The sequence below is a fragment of the Triturus cristatus genome, chromosome 4_2 (genome assembly GCF_964204655.1).
Source record: "Triturus cristatus chromosome 4_2, aTriCri1.1, whole genome shotgun sequence".
Taxonomy (NCBI): domain Eukaryota; kingdom Metazoa; phylum Chordata; class Amphibia; order Caudata; family Salamandridae; genus Triturus; species Triturus cristatus.
In genome coordinates, this window is record NC_140586.1 from 328,350,906 (window position 1) to 328,368,285 (window position 17,380).

The 17,380-nt window shown below is 46.3% G+C and overlaps 1 pseudogene; it reads right to left on the reverse strand.

Moving 5' to 3' along the window:
* Window positions 1-17,380, reverse strand: part of LOC146833813 (flavin-containing monooxygenase 3-like) — a 248,842-nt pseudogene that overhangs the window by 141,226 nt on the left and 90,236 nt on the right.

The window sequence follows — 17,380 nt, forward strand, 5'->3', positions numbered from 1 at the left end:
CGCTTACATAATATCAGCGGCAGATCCACAAACCTACTCAGGTATTTATACCCTTTCTTACGTGGCTGCCACCCTAGCAAGCACAGTTCCAGTCTCGTCATAAAGTGATGCTCTGTAATCTCAGATACATGACGTACCACCTCCCCCTATACCGTCTGTAGTTGTGGGGCACTCCCACACCATATGATAGATTCCAGCATCCTGTTGGTGACAACGAGGGCAATGTGACAAACCCCCCACATACATGTTGTGCACGCGCCGTGGGGGGAGGTAAGTTTAGTGTAAATAATTGAACTGAATGAATCGAAATCTGGGTTTGCGGGACACTGTTTTTTAAAATATTCCAATGACCCGCTCCATTTTTTATCTTTTGTGTTTACACCCATATCACATTCTCATTTGGCCTTTGCATCTGCCCTCACTGCTTCTTGCTGTGACAGTAGCGCAGCATATACCGTAGTAACCGCTTTTGTACCATGTCCCTGAGTCAGAACACATTGGGACGACCTTGACGTCACCGGTTCCAATCGTATCTGTCCCTATCTGCAGTGTATTTGATGTGTAATTATTAGTGAGGAATTGCCCCACCAGAATCTCGTGTGTGTTGCATAATTCTGGAATCGTGTGCAGCACATTATTTGTGTATTAGTCACCCACAAGGGTCACTTTGCAATCTTTCCATAAATTCTTGTTGTGCATTTTTGCCCAATCCTTCATCTCAGGCAATGCCCACAGTAGCAGTTCCACTCTTTCTCATTGAATACTTGTTCCAGTATTGCTTTGCTACAATGGCCAGTTGCTGCCGCCTACTTCCCTGCCACCTGGCTGCATTGGCCATTCCATAATCGGCGTCCCCTCAACTCTTGCAGTAATTCCTCTTTCTCGCTACCAGCAGGCTGCCCCAACGATTGCGTCAGCCACTGCAGCTTTGCTGCAACATAGTGTAATTCATAGCTGGGCGCCCTCAATCCTCTCTCCATCAGTGGGCGCTAAGCTATTGCCAAAGCCAACCTCTGTCTACCGGTGCCCCGTATAAAGTCTGACAGAATACCTTGAAGGTCAGTGGAAAAGGGTTTGCCAAGCCACGCTGGAAGGGTGGCAAGAAATAAAGTACCCATGGCAGCAGCAACATTTTTGCTATAGCCATTTGCCCCATTGGCAAATGCCAACCCTCTCTAAAAAGCCAGAGTGTCATGCTCGGGCCACGGTTCGTCCCAAGTTTCCTTCAATCAACTCTGCCTCCTTGTGGTTTACCTGAACTTCCAAATATTTGAAGATGTACACTTTCCAGGTCAGTATAATGCTCCACATATTACACCCCATGGAAACTCGCATCTTGCATAGGGGTAACAGGCAGGAATTGGACCTATTGATTTTTAAACCCGAAAGGTCACCAAAGGTGGTCAGTAGGGCCATAAGGCTGTTTATGGAGATGTTGGGGTCGCGTAGGTATATGTGAGTTATCTGCATGTAGGGATATCATATGCCACCAATCTCCCACCTTAATGCCGGAGTCTGGGGCTCACGCTCCCAGTAAACAATCCAGGGGCTCCATGGCTCGCACAAAGATAGTCGAGGAAAGTGGGCATCCTTGTCTGGTGCTTTGACATGTGACAAATCTATCATATATGGTTCTGCCTGTGTGTACTCTGGCTGTTAGGTCATAGTACAATAGGTGCACCCACCCTAAAAAATTGGGCCTGAGTCGAATCCTTCCTAGCACTGCCATCAGGTACAGCCAGCCTAGGGTGTCGAAGGCTTTTTCGATATCTAGTAATACAGCCAGCCCACTGGTCCCTCCACGTTGTGCTCATCAGACTGATAAGACGTTGTAGATTAAGACATGTATTCTGTTCAGGAATTAACCCCTTCTGGTCTTGGTGTATTATAGGCCTCACGGCACAAAGCAGTCTGTTTACCAATACCATACCCAGTATCTTGTAGTCTAAGTTTAATAACAAGAGTGGCCTGTATGAAATAACATTTGTATTGTCACAGTCCTGTTTGGGCAGGATACTATCAGCGCTTTTTTCATATAGTTTTGTAGGGATTCTAGTTCCCTGGCAGCTTTGAATACCTCTATTAGGTTATTTGTGACAATTGGTTTAAAAGTGGTGTAAAATTATAAGGGGAGCCCATCTGTCCCCGGTGTTTTATTGTGAGCCATCCGGGCCATTGCGCAATGAATCTTCTATTGTTAGGGGTCTCTTCCAGCTTTGGCGAAGTTGGGGGGGGGGGGTTTATCATAGGTATGTACACTACCTGGAGGTAATTGTGTATACCATAAGTTGTAGTCTGTGAAGATGCAGAATATACATATTTGTAGTACTCTGCAAAGCTTGCATTGATCCCGGCTCATGTTGTGGTCATCTCCACCTGTGCTGTTTTAGTCACTACTATGTGTGTCCGCCCTCAGCAGACAGGCTAGCATTCGGCTTGCCTGTGGTATTGGGCATCTTATGTCTGTTTTGTATTTGTCCCTTTTCCTCTCTTAGTTGTGTTGGGTTATTCCCTAAAGATTCTGTTTTGGAATGTATTATTTGAAAAGAGACTGACCTGCATGACTCAAGATGGTGTTGAATGATTTATTATTATTACTTAGATTTGTAGGGAGCGATCGAATCATCCCCGAGGGGATCTCTCGGTGCCCGAGTGGCAGACAAAGCAGATCGAAGATTGGTTAATGACAGAACAACCATGTTTTAAGACATTTCTTGAACTGCCTGAGATTGGAACAGGCACGTATGTTATCTGGCAGTCTGTTCCAGTGGAACGGGGCGAGATATGAGAAGGAGCGGCCGCCCATTCTGACTCTTCTGATTCTCACGGAGCAGAGCAGCTGTCGGTTGCTCGATCTCAGTTGGCGGGTGGGAATATGTGGTTTTAGCTTCTTCATTAGATAAGCTGGACCCTTTCCCTGGAGTGATCTTAACACCAGGAACAAAAGCTTGAATTTTGCTCTTTTCCTAACAGCAGCCAGTGCAGCTGTCGTAGAAGGGGTGCGGACGGGGTTCGGACAGGCTGATTGAGGGCTACACACGCGGCTGTATTTACTCATGTAACTGTGGCTGGAGTTCCGTTTCGGGGATATAAAGCTTTGTCTAGCTTTACCAACCTATCTCCGTCTGGATCTATGCTTGCAGATTCCACATCCAAACCGCCCTTTCGCCCTCTCCAATGTTAGCTCGTCATATACTGATGCCCAGTTACAATATGGGGGATCACGTAGATAATGGCTAGCAGCCTATGAAGTGACTTTAACAGTGCACAGGGTCCCAGAGGAGTTATTTAGTCTTTGGTGGTACATGCCCACAGTGTGGCGGGATACACTCCTTACATTAGAGGTGGGGGACCAGACCAACTACACTACCATGGAGGCTACTTTATTCAGAAGATTTGGTTTGACACCTGAGAAGTACAGGCAACGGTTCAGGGCTAGCCACAAACTCTCTACACATGGAGTCTTGTGGTGTTTTCATTGAGTTACAGTAATTTAGTGTTGCACAAATACTTTACACATGGCCTCTTAAGTTAAGACTGACTGCTCTGTGCCAAGCTAACAGAGGGTGAACACAGGTTAATTTAGGGTGTGTATCTGACTTACTCTGACTACAGTGGTGGTCCCCACTTGGACAGGGTGCAAACCTCTGCCAACTAGAGACCCCATTTCTAACAATGTCTAAGTTTCCTCGAGTTAGGTTGCACCCAGGCTGACTTTCCTCCCAACGCCGCACCGGCTCAAGTGTGACAAGCAGCCTCCATTGCATGCTTCTCTGGGCCCTCTCACATGGCAACGCAGCAGCGGTGTGGCCTCCTGACCTCTGCCTGGCCCTGCCCTCTGGGTATGCCTCCCATGCACAGCAGCCCCTAGCTGGTGATCAATCAGGTGTCTGTGCTTTCCCCAGTCTGCTTAGGCTCCTACCATTTGGTGTGGCTGCAGCGTTACCAATTTGCGTCCTCTGGTGGTGAGCACACCTTGCTCTCATCATCTTCACCCAGTTCGCACATTCTGTAAATGCCGCCCTTGCGTTGCGGCCACAAGTGATCAAGCAATCTGGTGTCTGCATGCTGCCCTGACAGTCCCACTCAATGCAAGCAAGCCCCCAAGCATTGAAGATGGGCATGCAGTCAGCCGCCAGCTCAGGGGGTGACAATTCTAGACAGATAATTTAGGGCCCCCACTCAGAGCTCAGAAAGAAGTGTCCAATGCAGTTGCCATCTTGGCCATGTGCCGCTAACAGTAAAGAGTTCAGTGAGTGAGAGACGGCTGAGAGAGAGAGAAAGAAAGATTAAGAGAAACATTATAAAGAGATAGGTGAGAAAAGTAGCTGGATGTGAGCAGAGAAAAAGAGAAAAGAAGAGAGAGACCAGAGAGAGAATAGAGACACCAAAAATTCAGTTGGCTAACAGGCACCTAACAGAAAGACAGAGACAAGAGAAAGTGAGAGAGAGGTTACAAAGAGATAGGTGAGAAAAAGTGTGCAGAGCGAAAAAATGAAGAGGAGAAAGTGAAATGGAAAGGCAGCACTTTGGTCCTGATCCCGAGTGCCCTAGAGACTGAACCCGATAAAGTAACACCCCTGGGTATGGAGTTTGTTAAGTGTGATAAAAAGCACCTATTTAGAGTTGTCCCCTGTGATGGGGATAACATACAATAAAGTCTCTTTGACCCCGTAATTACTGGCTCTTTTCTCCTGTTAAACAAGCCTCTGCGAAGTTTGCGAAGGAAGGATATGGGGAGAAAAATGATTGGGATATGGTGGGGGGCCCCTCATTGTACTTGGAGAGATGGGGGGGGGGGGCTAAGATTTTGTTACACCACTGTTAATGTGTGTACTGTAATATACGTTATGCTATTAATTGTCTTGATAAACGACAAATGAGAGCCCTCAACAGGCGGAGATTATATTTTTTTATTTTGCAAGTCAGATGGACAAATCACTAACATCTTTCGACCTTGGATGTCTTACTTACAGGTGGGAGCAAGTCTTATTCCTCACTCATGTAGGAATTGCAATTCCCTCATATATTCATATATTCTGGTTACGTTTTTAGTTTCCGTCAATAATAATGAGTGGATCCATTTGAGAAATGATTTCATTGTTACTCTAGAGACGAAAATCCGTTACCCCAAGCAACTTATACAGAAAGATCCCAGTGGAGGGATAAAATACTTATCATGGAATTAAAAATAAAGCAACTTGAGATAATAAGGAGTTGTTGCATCACAGAATGTTAAAAACCAAGGAATAAGTGTGAACATGTCATACTAATTCGTTTTGACATTGAAACAGGCTGGTTTTCCATTAAAACTGAAACAGTCTAGGGCAGAGGCTGTGCTGAATGGGCACATCCGGAACAAAAACTTTGAAATGTTAAATAAGCATGCGTATTTCTGTAATGAGTACACATGTGTAGTGTAAAGGCAACTTTTCAATGTGCGGTCTGCTCCTATCCCAGTTATGTGTATCTCCCTCCTTATAATACTCTCTCTGCGGCGTACCCCGTACCTCACGGTCTCATGTTTGAGATGTACAACCATCTTTCGTCCTGAAAGGCTTCAAGCTTCTCTCGGGACTTACCTGGGAAGGCCGGAATATTAGGCTACACGTGATGCCCAGTGCAGACCATGACTGCATCAAAGATGAGAGACTCTTGCTTCCCGTCCTTTTCTGTGACCACCTCCCACTGGCCAGAGATGAAGTAGTCAGGCCGCTTCCTAACACTGGCCACCATTGTCTGGAAGGCAAACCAATGACGTGTTCTTTACAGGTAAACATTTCAAGCGTTCTGGTTGACTTACAGTCATCATGGGAACATTTGCTATATAAAACTTGTACAAAGGCTGGAAGAACTGCTGACTGATTGTGGCTTCTCGATGATCACCAGATACTTAAAGTCATCTGTCCAGAAATGATCCGGGATGGTCTTTCTATTGTTGGTAAGGTGACCACAGAACATAAGATCCAAGGACCCTGGACAGAGTAAGCTTCCACAACCAATCGCCATCTATTGCAACATAGAGAACATCATGTGCTGAGCTGAGCCTTACAAGCCGGGATTGGTCACTTACATCCTACATCTTCCAGCAGAAGGGTCTGAGCCTTAGTTACCGTTTTGCGGGCGGGATACTCTGGCACAGCCATATTCCAAGTGTATAATTGCATTTGTAATATGGCGGACGGAATATCTGTCACATTTTGACAGAGTAGTCCATCTGCTAAATGCTACATATGGCCCTTTGTATTGTAAACAGTTCCAACACACCAGTCCAAGAAAAACTCTGATTTAATCTACCTAAATCAGGCAAATGCAGAAACAACCAGAAACCACTTGAGCAGAGGGTTCCCACTTATTGTTGCATGTGGCATTCTGCCATGACAGTAGTGCTGGGACAAAGGACATACATCATATTTTCACTTTCGCTAATCCCACTATGTCAGATATTTATATATATTGTTTTTGTTCCATAAGTTTTATGGATTTTTTTTGCAATACAAAAAAAGAAAATGTCTCAAGACAAATTACAACAGGACAGTTTGTTGACAAGTGTTCTGGAACATAAACACGAGGGTAACCACATTGTTATTGAAAAGCACTGACATAGTGAGATCTTGGTACACATATCATGATACTGTTGCCTGGAAATAAAGGCATACATGATCTACTATTATTCCTCTACTAATCGGGGGTGTGAGACATAAAGAGGGAGTAAGATAGAATAGAATAGAAAAGAGAGTTGGAGAGGGAAATCGGAAGACACAAGAAAGGGGAAAGAGAGCCAATTAGTAGGTCCCTAGGGCCACAGACATGACATTGTCTGGCCAGGGTAACCGGAACTGGATGCAGACGAAGGCCAAGGGGCTGTTACTCTAGGTTACTCTAGGTTACTCATTGAAATTATATGTACTGACCCCTCCCCACCTCAGTGGGGCCCTGGGCTGATCCACCATTTCTTAGACCTCTCCCCAGACAGAGTTGTCTCCTGGAATGTGAATGTTCTTCTGGACTGTATCAGAAGATTGGTGGTACTGCGTTATATTAAGCAATATAGACCTTATGTGGTCCTACTCCAGGAGATGCATCTCTTGCGTTCCAACTGCCCTTTCCTCAGCCGGTTTGGATACGACCTGCATAGGTCGTTTCCCTTGGTGATGTCAGCGTCTCACGTTGGTCCCCATGGGAGATTATACAGTATAATTTTGTTTTGTCCTATGCTCCCCTACAACTCTTACAATCGATCTTGCTGGCACTCCAGTCACTATTGGTGGCCCTTCACCCAGGGTAGACTGTGAGAGGCGGGGACTTTAATGCGATCTGTGACTCCGCATAGGACATATCCAACAGCCCCTCGCCTGGGTCGAGTGGCGCTCTCCACTAACTTGGCTTCCTGGGCAGATTCCATAAGTCTCTGCTTTGCATAGCATTTGTAGAATCCCTCACAGCTGTCATACCCACAAATGTCCACGGCCCACAAAACAGAGTCCAGAATTGACCTGCTCTGGCTCCCGGTCTGCAATTAACTGTTGCTGCAGTCCATCTCGATCCTGCCTTGAGACATATCGGATCATGCAGCCCTCCTCCTACAATGGGGGATCTAGCCGGGCTCCCTCTGCCTGCCGTGGATGTTTAATGGGAGGCAGCTGATGGACCAAGACTGCGCCGACTTCGTGGAGGAGGACCTTCAGGCTTTCTTTAAAATCAGTCTTTGTTCAATGTCCTCTGCTAGGACATTGTGGGAGGTAAGTAAACCTACCTTGAGAGGTCTGCTTAAAGGGTATGTGCAGGGAAAGGAGCAGCACCAGCTGGCGCAGGTAGTGGAACTTGAGACCCACATACTTACCTTGGAGCGACAAGCTTGCAGTAAGGACCTGGAAGATGCCAAAAGGCAACTGGCGCTGGCGAGAGCCTGACTGCGACAGGTCTATTTGGAAGAGGCGATACACTGCTAGAGAGCATCAACCCAGCAGGTATATGAATACGGAGATAAATCCAGCAACTACTCTTTTGGCTGGTGAGTGGTGACCCGAGATGTCTCCAACATCCAATCGGGACTCCTCCAGGGCCCTCTGTGAGGAGTTACCTGCGATTGCGCAGGTTTTTGCAGCTTATTACCAAAACCTCTTTACGACGCTCCCGACACCCCTGTGTGACATTGAATCCCCACTAATTTAGGCTATCCCACTGCCTTATATTTTTGACTCCTTAACCTGGTAACTTGATCAGCATCTAATGGCGGAGGAGATAGACTTGGCTCTATCTGACCTCCAATCAGGCACAATCTCGGGCCCCCATCGAACTCTTTAAGCACTATCGCACCCATCTAATACCCCACTTGCTTGCCCTGTACACTGGAGCGTTGAAATGCATCTCTTTCCTCCCAGATCTAGACAAGTCACCATCGTGGTTATACCAGAAGCGGACCAGCCCATTGACCGCTGCTCCGCTGACCAGCCGATTTCCCATATTAATGTGGACATCTAAATCTTTGCAAAAGTCTTAGCGACTAGGTTGAGTCTGACACTGTTTTACTTAATCCATCCGGACCAGTGTGACTTCTTGCCGGGCAGGAAATCCAACATTGCACTTGGAGGGTGCAGCTGGCCCTCTGTCAATCAAGCCACCTAGGACAATTCTTAGCTCTCCTTCTTGTTGATTTTCAGAAGACATTTGACACAGTTTTGCAGCCGGATCTGGAGGCTGTGCTCTAACGGGCTGGTTTCAGGTCCTCCTTCTGTAGACTCATGGGTCTCCTGTATAATGTCCCTACTGTAGGAGAGTAGGATCTGCTTCTTATAGTTACCCACACTTTTTGCTGATGTTTCACTGTTTTCTACTTAGACTGGCTGGGATCCTGCTATCCAGCCTAGGTGCTTTCTCCTATAAATTGATTGCATGTAACTTAGGTACACTCCAGATTGCATTCTGGGGTACCCTTATAAGTCCCTAGTATATGGTATACTATGTACCTAGGGCCTGGGTACCCCAGAGGCCTCTCAGGGGCTGCAGCATGTATTATGCCACCCCTGGAAGACCATTAAAAATGACACAACAGGTCTGCTACAGCAGCCTGTGTAAGGTGGTGCATGCACCCCTTACTTAGATATAGGTTCACTATATATATCCTAATCACTGCCCATATAAACCTATCAGTCACCCCTATGGCAGGCCTTATCAATCCTGAAGGGAGGGTGCTGGGTTTTATGTGAGAGGGTGCCCATGCATGAGCAGAGCCCCTCTGCAGCTTTTGGAACCTATATTCCGGGGTTGTTTGTGATGCAGCCAACCATATATACTTAAGTGCATTATAACCTCGCGGTAAATGCCAACTTTAAAACGGCTGCATGGAAAGATGTCGTGTTTGGTGTCAAACACCTTAGAATCATACCTCCACGCCAGTAACAGGTGTGGGAGGTATGATTCCACCCTTCTAGAGGGAGAAATATGACAACACTGGTACACCCGGTACCAGCTTTACAAACCCTGGCATCACAAAATGGATGCTGCCAGCCACAGACATGAGTGTGCCCGAAACTCTGGCAGGGGACGGCTGCAAATAGGTTTTCTGTCAAAGGGAGGTGTGACCACCTCCCAGACAGGCTTTAGTGTATTGTGGCTGGGAGGGTGCACTCTGAGAGTGCTTTCATGTCTGCACTGGGGGCACATTTGGTGTCCCTGTGCATAGTCCAGCTCAAACCGGTTGCAGGGGCTATCAGCCCCTGCTCTGGTGCAAAACTGGACAAAGGATATGGGTGTAGCCACCCCTCTGTCCTGACCCTGCCATAGGTGGTTCCCCAGAATTTGTCCCACCCCTTCCTTGGGTATAAAGTAGGAATCCCTGGCTACAGGACTTTAGATTTACCTGGACGAAACTCTGCTACAGAAACCAAGTACTTCAACTATCTACACTACGTTGGATGAACGAAGAATCTCCCTTGGAGTAAAGGAGTTACTCCCCTGCAAGGCAGGCACCTGAAACGCATCTGACCAGTTTGCATCTATGCAGCTCCTGAAAGACTGCAAAGATTTTGCAACACAGGAAGTGGGTTCCCAGGTTTCCCCGAGGTCGACTAGTGCTCTCAGCAAACTTGAGACCCACAGCCCTCGTGGGGACCATGCAACCCGTACCCCTGGACACTGTGCACATTTGCAGCAGCATATGCTTTTTGGCAATCACTGAGGCTGTGCTTTGAGCTACTTGTAGTCCAGACCCCAAGCAGTGTTTCCATTGAAGATTACCGGCTTACACTTCACGAGTGTTCCGTGGGCTGGTATTTTGTGATTCCTCTCGAGGTCCCTTCGCGATCCCTGGTCCATCGACCTGTGGGTCCCTGCAAAGGCAACTTTAACTTTCAGTGGGCTTTCCTAGTTGCTCCAGACATGCCCTGATTATCCATTAATTGGGGAGTCCTCAGGACCTTGCTGGTCCACACCGAAGCATCTTTTCTCTGACCGCGTGGGTTGCAGTTGCCAAGGCTTAATGGTCTCCAATCCGGACACTGACCCCCCCAACACTCAACATCCTTTGCGGGACAGCTCACCTGTGGACTTTGATCATCATCGACCTCTCCTGGTCCCCATGGCTGCAGAGTCAAGCTTCACCTCATCTCACCTGAAACACCCTATATTGGTGGGCATTGGTCTATCGTGCCCCTGGTCACCGTGAAGTGACCCAGACTCTGTCCCCTCTGCTTTCAGGTTCTTCTCAGCTCTGATCAAGGCTTGGATCACACCGGACACTTCTCATCTTCCCGGCAGCAGCACTTCTTCTCATCACGCCCTTGAAATCAATGAGCATTTCCAACACCACTTGACCCCTATGCCCCCGGCTGTCTTGGGATAGGTAACTTGGGTACCTTGGTACTCTCAAGGGTGCTGGCCTTATAACCTTCTATGTTCCAAAGGGTTTGCTTGAAGTCCTTTCCTAAGTGTCCTTAATCTTTAAAATTCCAACCGCGACTTTCCCATAGGATTGTACGGGGCCCGCGCCTGTGTTCTCACACTGCACGCATCCCCCGTGGATCCCCTGTGTCACTACCTTGGGTGGTTCCTTGGGGTCCCAGCAAGTCTACATGCTCTGGGCACTGTGTCTAGTCAAGTCGTGGTTGTTATACCACTTTCTTAATATATGGTTTTGTCTCCCCCTGGGGCCCACTGTGTATTGTGCGATTTACTGTCGTACCAGTGCTCTAATATTGTGTATCTTGTTCTCTAGTCTCATAAAGAGGTTAGTAGAGAGTGTTTAGTAATAAATACATATATTTTATATATAGCTTGTGTGGTTCTCCTTTCATTTGGTCATTCAAGAGGTTATAATCTGGTGAACAAAGCTGCTTTACATTCCTTCGAGACTTAGTCTGAAGGCTGCTCTCCATAGCTACCACTAGGATAGCTTTCAATAGATGTTGTCTTTGACCTAATCATCAATAAGGGTAATTTGCCCACTTTAACTAATGGACAGCATATACCAGGCCAACTTCTCACACCTACCACCCAGGTCAATGTCAATGGAGTCCTTTCCTAGCATTTCCCAGTTTCGCAGAGTCACTCATCAGTGTTGCCCTCTGTCCCTCTTATTGTTTGCCCTCGCCATAGAGCCTTTTGCGCACCTGATTAGGTGCGATGCTCGGCTACGGGGATGACAATGGGAGGGAGGTGTTGAGGACTGCATCACCCTCCATGCAGATGTTGTCCTGCTATTCCTCAGCGACCCTCAGTCTTCGGGCCCCAGATGCGTTGAGATCCTCCGCCTTTATAAGGATACCACCGGTTTGTGGATCAATGTCTGCAAATCACTCTTGGTGCCAGCTGTCAGAGACGCTGCTGGACATCTCTGCTGCTCTGTGGTACCGGTGCAGCCAAACTCCTTCAAGTATCTTGGAATTCACAACTCTCGTCTCCTGACCTGGTCTGGTCCCTTAAGTTTTAACCCCTTGCATCAGCTTTGGACAGGGATTAGGGAAAGTGGAGCCGCCTGCCGCTGAACCCTATTGGGTGTCTTGCTGTATTCAAAATGCTGTGTCTCCCTTGCTATCTCTATGTTCTGGTGAATTTCCCCCATCGGATCCCTCGGACATGGTTTTGATCACTGACTTCAAATATGATGGCCTTCTTTTGGGCAAAGGGGTGGCACTGAGTGACCTTTGCCTCTGCGAGATAATCCCCATTTGATGGGGGCCTTTGATGACTGATATATATACGGATATTACCTTGCTGCACACCTGGCCCTGATAAATGAGTAGTTTACAGGTGGTTGGGACAATCCAGCGTATCATCTTGAGGTACACCTCATGGGACTAGGTGGTCTTCTTGGCCTGCTTTATGGTAATCTGATATCCCCTGCGATTCCCTCTTGTACCTGGGTGACGCCACTTTGCTGGAGAGTGGCCGTGCGCTATACCCACTGGAATCGTCATCTTACAGACATGACAGCACTGTGGCAGGGTACCTGGCTCCAGCAGGTGTTGGGGCTTCTGGGGTCGACCAGTGGGACAGGATAGGAATCACCTACGTGGGGGATGCTCGCCCAGGGGGACATTGATGTCCTTTCAGGAGCTGCCAGACCAATGCTGCCTTTCCCACATGCAATTCTTTAGTTACCTTCAGCTGCCTCGTGCCTTTCTTGTCTACCTCTCAGTGGATGCCCAGATGTTTGGATACAATCCTCTTGAAGCCAAGCTGTTGATGGGAAGATTGAGCAAGGAAGTTATCTCAGTGATCTATCGCTCCCTGATGATTAATGCACCGGATCATTTCCTTCTTCTAAAACACAGGTGGGAGGGCTGAGTGGGTGGGTTGGACGATGATGACTGGAGGTAGGGATGCTTGGCCCCCAGGAAGTTTGAGATTGCCTCGCGGCTTCAGATGTTTCAAATCTAATATCTCAATGCGACGTATCTGCCCTCCAGCGATTGCAGCAAGAGGCCCTTGTGGTTTGGGCCACGTGTGAGATATTCCCTCCCTGCCGCTGACTTCTTCCAAGTGGTCTGATCGCTCCTGGCCCTGTCATCCTTTTGGAACAGGAATGCAAGATCTCTGAGGTGTTGGGCAGACACATAGATTTGGGTCCTCAGCTGGCCTAGCTGATCTCCTGGAGTAAGCTGGACAGACCAAGATCCGAAAGGGCCTTCATTGGAGAGACCTCCATAGTGGGCAAATGTGACATTGCCCGAGCTTGGAAACGACCTGAAGCCTCTTCGCTGGCAGTCTGGAGGAGGGGAGTACATTGGTGTGTGCACCAGGAGAAGCCAATTTATGAAGCAAGCATGATATGATGGTGGGTGGTGGGCATATCATGGGTTGCCGATGTGATGATGTTGCTTCCTACAAATGTGGTCTGACACAAAAAGTAATGATGTTAATTGGATATTGGTGGATACTGCTCTGTACTGTTAAATCTCATTAAATTTGGTTGTTAAAAACATTTTATGTGTTAAAAGATAGGTTCTAGCCTGTAAGGGATGTGAACTGTTAGGGCCCTATCACGAGTTCCCTGTTAGCTCCTTGGGGAGATACCATAGTCATAATTGACAATACCAGGTGGTATCTCCCTTTAAGATGACAGGGATTTCAAGCTCTTTTCTCCTGGATGGGGAATTACATGTGGAATTTGGATATAACGGGTCCAATTCCTCATATTTTCTCCCTCCCAACTCTGTGAATATTTGCCATCTGCTTGGAGCAGGTGGTGAATGCGCCAGTGGTTTTTCCCTTGCTGTGAGCATGTGGAAGGGGACTAGAGGCCAGCGGAGAGAAGCTATTCTTTTTCTTCATCTGGGAGGAGCTTCTTCTGCTCTCCAATTCTGAAATATGCTGGTGGGCAGGGGCCAGGCATAATTATTGGGTCTGGAATTTGAGGAACTGATAATTACGGGCCCAGAGACACTGTAAATATTGCAGTTGCAAGGAGAGGTATCCCCCTGGGAATACCAGTCTGGCCAACTCCTAATTGGGCCCTTGGAAGGAGCAGGAAACATGTTTTGAAGCTCTGGTTGGGCACTACAGTCAAGGTGGAAACGTTGTTTGCCTATTTATTACCAAAGTCTTGCTGCTGATAAATTGTTTACTAGGCCAGGTTGCATTTCACCCAGCTGTTCCTAAAGAATGTTGTCCTTTCTTCCTTTCCATGAACATTTGACTCTATATACTTTAGATTCAACCTCCACACAACCTCTGTGCCTCAGGAGATCAAAGTGCTGTGCGTACAGGTGGAGGTACTTGAAGACAAGTGAGCTATGCAGGTAATTGGGGTAATCTTCTTGGTTTGGGAGGTCGGGGTAGGACATAAACTCCCGGGAAGCGTTGGTAAACACCGTTCTGTAGATGCTGGCTCTGCCTTCCACGACCTCCTCCTAAGATGAACACAAAAGATCTGCATGAAAAACAGAAAACTGTGGTGGTCTTGCGCCATGGAAATTAACATATTTCTTCCCACAAACTCTCAGATTGTTATTTAAAGTGAATAAAATGCACTAATTGTAGCACCCTGTAAATGGGCACTTTTTTCATCGCTCACTTCTTAGAGTAATATCCTACTCAGGAAACATCCATTACAACGCATTCATTACGACGACCTACCTTTACAACGCAACTGCCTTTACATCGCATGCCATTACAATGCATGTAATAACAACGCATGTCACTACAACGCATGCCATTACAACGCATACCATTACAACGCATGTAATTACAACGCATTATAAGGTAAGTAATGGAGATTTTTTTAGTATCAGGGTGGGTATGGGTTTTCGGGTACATGGGAATAGTAATTTGCACCCGTACACTATCCAACACTTTCCCTACTGTTGCACTCACTTTAGTGAGAATAGTAATTTTTACCCCTATACTATCCAACCCATACCCTACTTTTGCCCAAAAAGTATTATGCGTTGTAATGGTCTGCGTTGTAATGGCATACATTGAATTAGAATGTGTCGTAATGTTAGTCTTTAAAAATACGTTGTAATGGCATGCGTTCTAAAATCATGTAATGTAATGGTAGTTGCGATGTAAAGACTGCGTTGTAAATGCTTGCGTTGTAATTGCATGCATTGTAACATGATATATTCTCCTTGTCTAACACCTAAGATCGAAATTGCCTCCCCCTCAGGACTGCTGTGCTTCAAGGCATTTGTCATCATGATGGGGACATCTTCAACAATGGGAATATGCGGACACTGTCCACTCCTCCCAGATGATCACCCAATTTTCCACCACTGGGTTCTTGCAAATGCATTATTACTGCATCTGGCCAATCCCTAATACGTACTGTTTCAAAGCCTTCAGAAGCTACCTAGTTAGTAGTGCTTTACAAAATAGAATAAGTAGAAATAAAATAGAAATTAATATCCAAAACCTGTTCTCCACACCAAGTGACATTTTCCTCCATCCTGACCAGTCCTCTTTTCTACTTCCCCAATTCAGAACTCTTTCTCAGATCTTACCACTTGGTATCACTTCTCCCCTGAAGGCAGTTTAGTGGGAAAAAGTGGGGAATTCGAGACGATTGCCCTGTATACACAAACATATCCACAAGAATCGAACATGGTACATTCTACTATTGTTTTTACTGTATCCCTCTGTTCTTGGTGAAGAACAGACAAAGGCTGTTTTGATCAATCTGAGCAGCCAAAACAATGACCAATCAAATTGGTTAAAAGGAATGTCCAAATGAGTTACAGGGCCAGAATATTTCAAATCTTGCCTGTTTAGGTGTTTCTCTGGGCAGGGTGTTCCGTACGAAACACGATTGCCTTTGGCCTAATGTTGATAGGACTAAACATTCTCTACTGCCCTCCAGAGGTCATTTAAACTACGGGGAATATTTACAAGAGCTTATCACCACCAGTAAGTCACTTTTTGTGACATTATTGTGGCGATAAGCTCTTTGCCTTATTCACATGGCAGTGTTAAGCCACATAACATGGTCTAAAGCCACCTTGTAAATGAAGCCATCTTTCATGAGCACTTAGCGTGAAGGGGGCAGGCAATGGGTATTGTTGTGGGCCTTATTCCGCAACATCAATTACTTTTTCACACTGCCCCTTATTTACAAGGGTGGCATAAATACGGGGCAGTGCCAAAAATAGGACCAGGAAAAACCTGTTTTTAACCTGGTGAAACGAGGCGAAATTATTAATTTCTCCACATTTTTGCTCTTTGTATGTGTGCTGCAATCTGTAGCACACATAGAAACAGCAAATCGCCACTATTGATTGTTCATGTGCAGGAAGGTGTCCCTTCCTGCACATAAACAATCATTACAAAAATGACCAGTTGCTACTTCTATGTGTGCTGCACAAAGCTGCACACATAGAAGTTACAAATCGCCATTACTGATTGTTTCTGTGCCGGAAGGGACACCTTCCTGCACTTAAACAATCATTCCCCCCAACGCAGATACCTTTGCACTATGGTGCAAGGGTGCCTGCGTTGGCATTAAGCAGCTAAATTTAGCACCAGGTCATTCTTGTAAATAAGGCGTTTAGCAATCTTGGCTTAACGCCGCACTCCGACAGTTTCCTTGTAAATATGCCCCTACAGCTGAAATAGCATTGGTTCTACCGGCCTTTCTCATCTAAACTACATACACATTTGCTAGGTTTTGAGGATATTCTCTTCGGTTAAATTTACATACAAATATCTCAATAAAAACAATTTATATAGTCGCTGGTTTCTGAAAATCAGGCACGGATCCAGCTCTCCAAGACCTATGCCGCAATGCCAAGAAAAAGAAAGATCCTCGAGGTAGGTTTGTGGACTCCTTCGGCAGACTAGATGTAGAGGCAACAATATTCCATCTGTTGTCCTTCTTGGCAGCAGAGTCTCATCAGCACTGTCAGTGGTTCACTGGAAAGTGTTCCCATGTTTGAAAGGACTTTTTTACTCAGTGGTGTAACCGAGGTTTTGCTTTTTTGTACATTTTGCTTCACCTTAATTATGATTTGTGCTGAAATAAATCCTACAAGTGAAGGTACAGATCCTGAGTAAATCTTTGTCATTTCCTAACTTCTAGAAGCTGGTAAAGAGGAACGTGTTAAAAGAAGAACTTGAAAAAAACTCTTTATTTCACATTATCCAAATATCTGCTCCACTTTTAAAATTCATGTACTGTTCCACATGTTATCAACCTAACTTAAAGGGCCTATTTGTGTCATGCTTTTTAAGGCCTGGAGACGAATCCCTTGTGCACTGAACTGCTGGCATACACCCAAACTTTTGACTCAAAGCTGCTGTCTAATATCACTCAAATAATAGATGTCTTTCGGTGGTTAGAACATTCAACAAAGTGGGGCTTATTTACAAGGCCTTTGCACCACCAGAGCGTCACTTTTTCCCATGTTAAAAGCTAGCTCCGGCGGCGCAAGGGGCTTTTAAATAA